The sequence below is a fragment of the Triturus cristatus genome, chromosome 1_2 (assembly GCF_964204655.1).
Source record: "Triturus cristatus chromosome 1_2, aTriCri1.1, whole genome shotgun sequence".
Taxonomy (NCBI): Eukaryota; Metazoa; Chordata; class Amphibia; order Caudata; family Salamandridae; genus Triturus; species Triturus cristatus.
Window position 1 is genome coordinate 793,556,960 of NC_140580.1, and position 8,666 is coordinate 793,565,625.

Sequence of the window (8,666 nt, forward strand, 5' to 3'; positions counted from 1 at the left end):
CTCCTTTTGGCTGAATTTCAGCTTTCTCTTCCTTTCCCCTCCATCCCTCTCTGTGTCCTGGCTGGCCATTGTTGCAGTTTCCAGGGCTGAATCAGGCAGTTGCTCTGTTCCTCTCCTCTGCACTCTCAGCCTCTCCAGAGTCTGTGGATTGTGTGCACCTGCCTGGGTGTGGCCACTTCCTGGTTGGGTGGGGTTTAGGTTGCACAGGATTGGCTGATTCATCAAGTCATGTGTATTTGAATTACCGAATCGGTAAATACCGATTCGGTAAATACCACTTCGGTATTTACCGAATCGGTAAATACCACTTCGGTATTTCCCGATTCGGTAAATTCCGATTCATGATTACCGAATATTACCGATTCGGTAATGATTACCGAATGTTTACCTACATATAACTTACCGATTCATAAATACCGATTCGGTAAAATTCGGTATTTATGAATCAGTAAAAATAATTTACCTACATATGGCCATCAATCTTTTAATTATCTACCAGTCCTCATGGCTCTCCATCCTGTAGAACAACACACAACCCTCAATTCAGTTAGACTCTGCACATATCATTTGCTCCTCACCACCACCAAGGAAGTAATTATTCAGGTCAGCTAACAACACATCAAAGGATCAATCCATAGCAAAGGCAACAGCCTTACCCGAGACATCTCCTCCATGCCTATATTTAGGGCCATATGTAGGAATCCATTTTGCATTTTCTAATCGTGCGCACCGCTATTTCAGGTTATTAGAAAGTGAAAAATTATGTTTTGGTATGTACGAAAGGCATTTTCAATGGTGCCATTTGCAATTTCCATTATGTTAAAATTGCATGTTTTGCATCCGAAAGTTAGAAGTCCCAAATTGCTATTAACAAATAGTGATTCACTAACACTATGTACACAGGATTTCATTATTGCAATTAGTTGCAAAATGGCAATTTAGGTAATGCAAATACAATCAATGTGTTTCAGGTGGGAATCAGGTGCAATTATAAAAGTCACCTAAAATTCATCTGGCTCTTTCCGAATGACGGCTCCTTAAGTCCTGGGGGCATATGTATCAACATCACCATTTGCGATTCTCAAATAGCGATTGTTAAGGAATCGCTATTTGAGAATTGCAAAACGGGATGTATTTAAAAATTCGCAAACTTTTTGCGATTTCTTAAAATTCCTTAATTGCGATTAGCAAATTGCGAAATCGCAATTAAGGAATACCTGCCCATTCATTTCTATGGGCCAGGAGACCCATAGGAATGAATGGGAAGTAATTCTCAAATAGCGAATTCGCAATTTGCTAATCGCTATTTGAGAATAATTTCAAAGGTGCAAGGGTGTCATGATGACACCCTGATGCACCCCTGAAATGAGCATGTGTGTGCATATGGCGCACATACATGCCCTAAGGGCATGTATGAGCGTCACGTGGCACTTTGCAAAATTAAAAATAGTGCATTTTGAAAGGAAATCGCAAATTACCACCAACTGGAAGTTGGTGGTAATTTGCGATTTCTTAAGGATAATTCGCACAACTTGGGTGCTTTTTACATATCATTTAAGAAATCGCAATGTGCGATTTCTTAAATGGTTAGGCAAAATTAAGAAATCGCTAAATTAGCAATTCCTTAATTTTGCGATGGGATTTTGCCTAATACATCCCGTTTTGCGAATTTTTACTCGCAAACGCTGTATTTTGCGATTCGCAGCGTTTGCGAGTAAAAATTAGCTTGATACATATGCCCCCTGGTGAGGAAGATGAAGATTTTGCCTGCAGAGAAGGAGACAGGTAAGGATATTTAGGATGAAGGTCACCCTTTTTGAACAGACTGAGAAGGAGATTTATAAGAAGCGTAGACTGAGTAGTGAGGTAATGTTGGATTTAAATGCTCAGGTACATCCTAAGCTACACACTCCAACAGTCAGAAGCAATGCAGTTCCATCACATGTGCAGGTATTGTGTAGGCTACACCTTTTAGCTTCTGGCAGTTACTAGGGAGTTATAGCAATGCAAGGGGGAGTGTCACAAAGTCCATTTTCTAGGTTTTGTCATAGGTTTTTGGACATCATGGCTGGCAGAGTGAACCAATATGTTTATTTCCAAATTTTCCCCAAGATAACCAACACTCAAAACTAAGGTTTTATCGGGTAGCACAGTTTCCAAGCGTCATTGGTTGTGCTGATGGTACATATATTGCCATATGTCCCCGCTCTGCAATTGAATTGATTTATAGAAACAGTAAAAGCACCCATTCTTTCAATGTTCAGGTAGTGTATGATGCCTAATGCATCAGAACTGACCTTGTTGATTCTCAGGCAGCACACATGACTCCTTTATGCTCTGCCACAGTGGAATAAATACCCGCCTTGCTTAGGGTGAATTTGGCAATGTTTTTTTACTTGGTAAGAGCGTGTCCGATTCTAAGACCCATTAGAATGCAGATGAGTGCAGATCAGTGTTCAGAATGCAGATGAGCCTCACCTTTCTGTTTTTGTGGCTGTCTGGCGGCACTGCACAAAGTGTAGCAGTCACCCAACCCAGACGTGTATTGGAGACGGGCTGTAATACACAAAAGAGCTAAAAGCAGAGCAATTTCCAAGTGGCATTTTCTAAAACAGTAATGTTAAATCCAACTTCGCCAATAAAGAAGATTATTATCAATACCATTCCAAACATATGATACATGAAAAAGATACTACTCTCTTATCAGTAATTACCACTTACAAGTGTATTAAGGAATTCCTAATACTATCCTATTGAGAGGAGTAGCTTTAACAGTAGTGAAAAATGAAGTAGGCTGGTTGTCACTACCAGGACATGTAAAACATAAAAGTACATGTCCTATCTTTTACTTACATAGCACCCTGCCCTTTGAGTTACCGAGGGCCTTCCTTAGTGGTGACATAAGTAAAAAAGGGAGTTTAAGGCTTGGCAAGTATTTTTAAATGCCTAGTCGAAGTGGCAGTAAACTTCACACACAGGCCCTTCAATGGCAGCCCTGAGATAGGTTTGAAAGGCTACTTGTATGGCAGGGACTTGCAGGTAAATTAATTATACCAAACAGGTGTAAGTCAATCATAACATGTTTAAGGGAGAGAGCACATGCACTTTAGCACTGGTTAGCAGTGGTAAAGTGTTCAGAGTCCTAAAACCAGCAAAAACAAGCACAGAAAATGGAGGGAGGGAGGAAAAAGGTTGGGGGAAGACCACAATGAGGCTGTTAGGTCTAACAATTGTCTAATCCCTAATTGGCTTATTTAATTTACTTGCAAGTCTCTTGTCCATTGGAATTGCAATGAAAAATCCTCTCTCATGATAAAGTCAGATTTTAAATTACAATTTTTGAAATGTCACTCTTAGAAAGTTGGCATTTCCTGCCTTAGACATTTGATGCCATTTAGTTCTTCTAGACTGTGTCTGGGGGTAGCTGAAAGTTGGGCTTGTGTATTCCTCCTAGACAGTCACACAGAATAAATACCGTAGGTGTGCCTGGATAGGCAGGATGGAAAGGTGGAGCTGAGCATAGCCCACTTACACTTAAATGGGCTGTGTCCTGCCTCCACAAAAATGGCTCCTTACCCCCTGTAGTAAGTCTGGAGCCAGAGCAGGGAAGACAGGAAGCCTGTGCACTTCAAAGAGAATGTATAGAAGCTTACCCCACCTTCCAGAGGAAGGTTGCCACATATAAATATTGAACCTCGGACATCACCTCTTCAGTACACTTATCAACCTATGGATATTCTCCCAGGAAGAAGCACTGCTGTGCTGATTAAATGACTGCCACTCTGCTTGACTGCTGCACCGAAAGACTGCTGCCCTGCTTTGCTGACCTGCTGCCTGGCGCCCTCTTGCTTGGGTGAAAAGGAATGGACCTGCATCTGTTGAACCCAGTACCATCATAGTGACTCCAAGTGCAAGTTGGCAGGCCTCCTGAATTGAGCCTTAGAGACAAATGGCTCCCACAACCTCGATCCCAGCACCCGGACTCTGCCATCTGTGAGTCTACCCTTCAAAGTGGTGCCACTCCAATAATGGACCTTTGGAAGATTTAATATGCTCTACGATCCTCTATGGATTCAGCAAAACAGGCATATCTCTGCTGTATGGCACAACCCAGCGTAGAACTTTCTCGTTCCCACTGCTGTGGGGATCATGACTGCTGCAAAGACCAGGATCGCATCACAGCCCATCACCTGATCAGAACTGCTCAGCCTGGCACATATTTGGCACAGGTCCTTGCATTCTTCATCCAAGATACCTCAACAACGATGCCAGACTCTGTAAGGCAGCCTCACCTGTTCTCAGAACCAACGCATTGCCCCGACTGCTCGACATCAGATCTCACATCACAAGTCCTCCTCTGTGGGATCCTCGATGACAATGCAGGACCCTAGTATTGGTGCCACTCCAATAATGGACCTTTGGAAGATATAACATGCTCTACAATCCTCTATAGATTCAGCAAAACAGGCATATCTCTGCTGTATGGCACAACCCTAAGTAGAACTGACTCGTTCCCACTGCTGTGGGGATCGTGACTGCTGCAAAGACCAGCATCGCATGACAGCCCGTCGCCTGATCAGAACTGCTCAGCCTGGCACATATTTGGCGCAAGTCCTTGTATTCTTCATCCAAGGGAGCCTAAACAACGATGCCAGACTCTGCAAGGCAGCCTCACAGCTCCTCAGAACCAATGCATTGCCCCGACTGCGCGACATCAGATTTCACATCACAAGTCCTCCTCTTCGGGATCCTCGATGACAATAGAGGACCTCACACCACAGCCTCAACACAGCTAGGAACCGAAACAGTGATTTGGCTGCATGGCGCATCTTCAACCTGGATCCTCACAACACTCCACAAACTAGGATTTAAGGTACTATGTTCAGCAGGCCAAACTGGGGCCCTGTAGCCAACCTGTGCTCCATCATGGTCAGCCTGAACTATCGACTTTGTCCAAATCTGTAACAACCAAAAATCCACAGTTGGCGCTTTGCCCTTTTTTGGCACTAATTTTACTGAAATCTTTAAACTTGAATATCTCCTGTTCTACTGATTAGATTTTTGTCTTTTTGGTCTTCTTTTGTTTATTAAAAATATCTCTTTCTGGCCTGGTGTGGGATACTTTTTGTGTGGTGTTTTTCATTTTATTTCTGTCTGAAACGTTGCACAAATACTTTATACATTGCCTGTAAGTTAATCCTGACTGCTCTGGGTCAAGCTATCAGTGGAGGCGAGCACAGGTTAATTTAGGGCTGGCTGGTGTCTCACCCTGACAAGGATTGTGGTTGCTGCTTGACTAAGGCTTACACCCCAGTCAAGCAACAATTTTGTTTCTTACAACAATGTGCAGAAGTAGTACTAGCTCAAGGGAACCAATTGGAAATGATTTACCTATGTGGAAAGTAAACCCATTCCAGAATCGTGGTAGGTCTATTCAAGCCAAATAAAAAAATACTGTAACTTATTATAAGAATGATACAGTCAACTGGCATAGTATGCCAGGAGGTAGAGAGTAAGAGCAGAGTGAGATACATCAAACAGAAAAAGCCAAGGCACTCTTCTTCATAACATCATCGATATTAAAAAGTGTCAACCAAGCCAAAATATCGAGCTTTTTGGATGAAAGTTAAAAGTTTTTAGACTACGCTCTTCTGACACAATCAAGTCAGAAAAATTCAAACAAAGCAAATAAGAAGACTGCATATTTCGCAGAATTGAAGTCTCACTACAATTGGAAAATAGGCCACAATGTTTCTAAAACAAGTAGGTTATTTCCTTTATTCTGCAAAAGGTGTTTCATATCTGGTGTCATTCTGGCCAAATGGGTGGAGACACCATGAATTGGCAGTGCAGGGAATAGGCAGCAAGGGATCACACTCAGGCTTGAGCTTTTTAATGCTATTTTGGAGGTTGCAGGGGTAGTCTGGAGGAGGGTTTGAGGTTGCCTTCTGGAGGATCCTGATTGGTTCTATGTTCCCTCTGCTGAAAAAGGCACAGGTTGCTCCCACTAGAAGTATCATTTTTTTCTCGCACGTTTCCAGTACAAGCCAACACTGTGGGATCTTCACTTTGCACTACACCAACTCCTCATTACAGAGGTGTCTTCCTTTAATGCTGGATAAGGTCCTGATAGGGCCTCATGTTAAAGCATTCTGCACCAGATCTTCTTTGAGACAGAATACTGTTTCCCTCGTTGCAACACCTCCAGCCTTCAATTGACTTTCCAGAGCATGAGAAGCTGCTGCCAAACCAAACCTGGCGCCATCAGGAGATCTTGGAAGCCTCAGGAGAGTTTGTGTCCATCACCAATTTCTTTGCGCCTCTGTCCCATGGGTTCTTCAAAATCGAGCTGCAAGTGCAGCTGCTGGTTCATTCTGGAGGAATGTGCTTTTGTTCTTTTACTAGAGTTTGGGGTAAGGGATGCTCCCTCCATGTCAATAATTTGATCTCTCAGTTCTCCCTTTCACTCATCCGTGGGGAAGTGACCGTCGACTTCGATGTTCTCCCCACCAGGAGTAAATCTGCCTCCAGTTTTGGCCAGGGCTTCATGGCGGTGACGAAGCATCTGCACCTCTTACTCACAGTTGGCATGGGCTTGCTTCAGCTCGTAAAGCAACACTCATCACTTCGCAATTCGTTATATATGTGAACAATCTCATCTGTAGGGATTGGGATCTGATCTACTCCTATCCTACAGAACTTGGCAGCTTTATCCTCTGAATTCGAAGTGTGACACCAGAAGATTTTAAGTCTGGGAACTTAATGCCTGCAGTCTCGGGAAGGGACAGCTTCTCCAACTCCCTTTTCTGTGGATGCTTCTTTTTAGAAGCTTTTCTCTCTGCTCGCCTCATTCCAGTGGTGGTGTCGGCTGCTGTGATGAGCTTCGGCAAGTCGTGGGCTTTTTTCTCCCGCTCTTTCTTCCTACTTTCTATTTTCCGCAGTTCTTGGATGAAGTATTCTTCTTCTGTCACCTGCTCCGGAGTCCCAGTGTCCAACCACTCCATTTGCTCCTTCCTACGCCTCTCGTGACCAGCATCATATACTGGCACCTTCACACCAGAGCCTGGTGTAGCACTGATGTTCCCCAGCTTGGCGCAGATCCCGTAGTACTGCTCTTTCAGTCTTTGGTTGACCTTTTCTTAAACTGCTGGTGATCATAACGCTCATGGATGACAATGAAGCGCAGGTCGAACCTTCTGCACAGGTCAAAGAGATGATCCGTCTTTGCCTTGGTCCAGCCATCATCATGCAGGTACATTTGGTACCCCTGCTCCGAATAGACCGGTATCCGCACAGTCTTTTTGAATCTAGCAAAGTGGTAGTCCTTGCCCTCCTCCACACGCAGCGCGCCGCCAGTGGTAGAGCAGGGCCCCATCCTTCCTAGCCGGGTTGGGAAAGGGCATCCACTTCCAGGGCTGGACCTTTTTGTAGCCCAGGTTAGCCTTCACTGTACGGTATCCTTGTGTGGTATCACTCGGCAGCAGTGGAGAGGCATCCTTCTTGTCAGAGTACAAAAGAGCATAGACTTCTCTCTGCATTACTTCCGGTCATCGTTTCTGAGGATTTCTTTGAACTTTTCTTGCCAGCATTTATAATGTTCCTTTTGTTAATTATTTCAGTGGTTTCTGATTCCCCAACCCCCAAGGTCCAGAATATCTCGAACATCTGATCCAGTTGCCATTTTTTAGTCGTAATGAAGTTTAGTTTAGTGATAAAATCTGCATCATTCTCTGTCCCAGGGCACCTTGTGTTAGGAAAGCGTCACTTCCTGTGTCTCAGAGCATTCAAGAGTAACGCAACTGTGACGTCAATTGCTCAATTGATCCAAAGTCAATGGGAGTTCTAATCAATAAAACTAACATGGAGCCTGTATACTCACTCCATCCACTCAGAAAGTTTAACGCTAAACTGAGAAATTGGAGAGGAGAGACAGAAAACTCTCTAGAGGCAAGAGCAGCACTAAACACTCATACATTATGCACAGATTTCCACCAGCTATATTAGAAGGGGCGAATGTTGACAGTTTTATATGTCAGTAGGAGTCTGATTTCTAGCTTGAACGCCATACAAGTAAGTGAAAGTAGAGGAAAAGAGAACCCCAACTTATGGTTCAAGTATGGCCCAATCAGTGCTTTGATATATTTTTTGAAAAACGTAAGAACGAAAACATTTTGAGAAGATGGAGTTGACCTAGTTATCTGAAAATGACCATACCCCATCCAGTGCTGGAAATGGAAATAAGTTGGGGCTCAAGGTGTGGCAACAGAAAGGGGGAGGAGTCATGACATGAGGAGTCTGACAGTCAATTTGCACATTTATGTTTTTAAAACGCAGCTGTAAATAATTTAACAGTAAGAACCCCTGCAAAGCACACTGTGTTACACGCAGCTGACAGAGTTGTATTTTATAGAGGTAGGTAAGTGAATTACTACATTTGAAATAGAGATCCTTTTGTGGCTTGCAGGTGATAAATTGCAGTCCTTCTAATACAGCACAGTGAGCTATGAACCGGCATCAAGGAGTATTATTCAAACTGCAAGGAATTTGTTTAGAAACGTATTTTTTCTTGGTAGGTCGTAATTCTAAGGTTGCTGAAAATGGTTTATTTAGCTGATAATAAAATCTAATTAGCACAGACAACCCCAATCACTGTATTACATTTTTCT

General features: G+C 43.3%; 1 pseudogene; it reads right to left on the bottom strand.

Moving 5' to 3' along the window:
- Nucleotides 1–6,283: 6,283 nt before the first annotated feature.
- Nucleotides 6,284–7,681, bottom strand: LOC146868052 (DNA methyltransferase 1-associated protein 1 pseudogene; annotated as a pseudogene).
- Nucleotides 7,682–8,666: the final 985 nt, after the last annotated feature.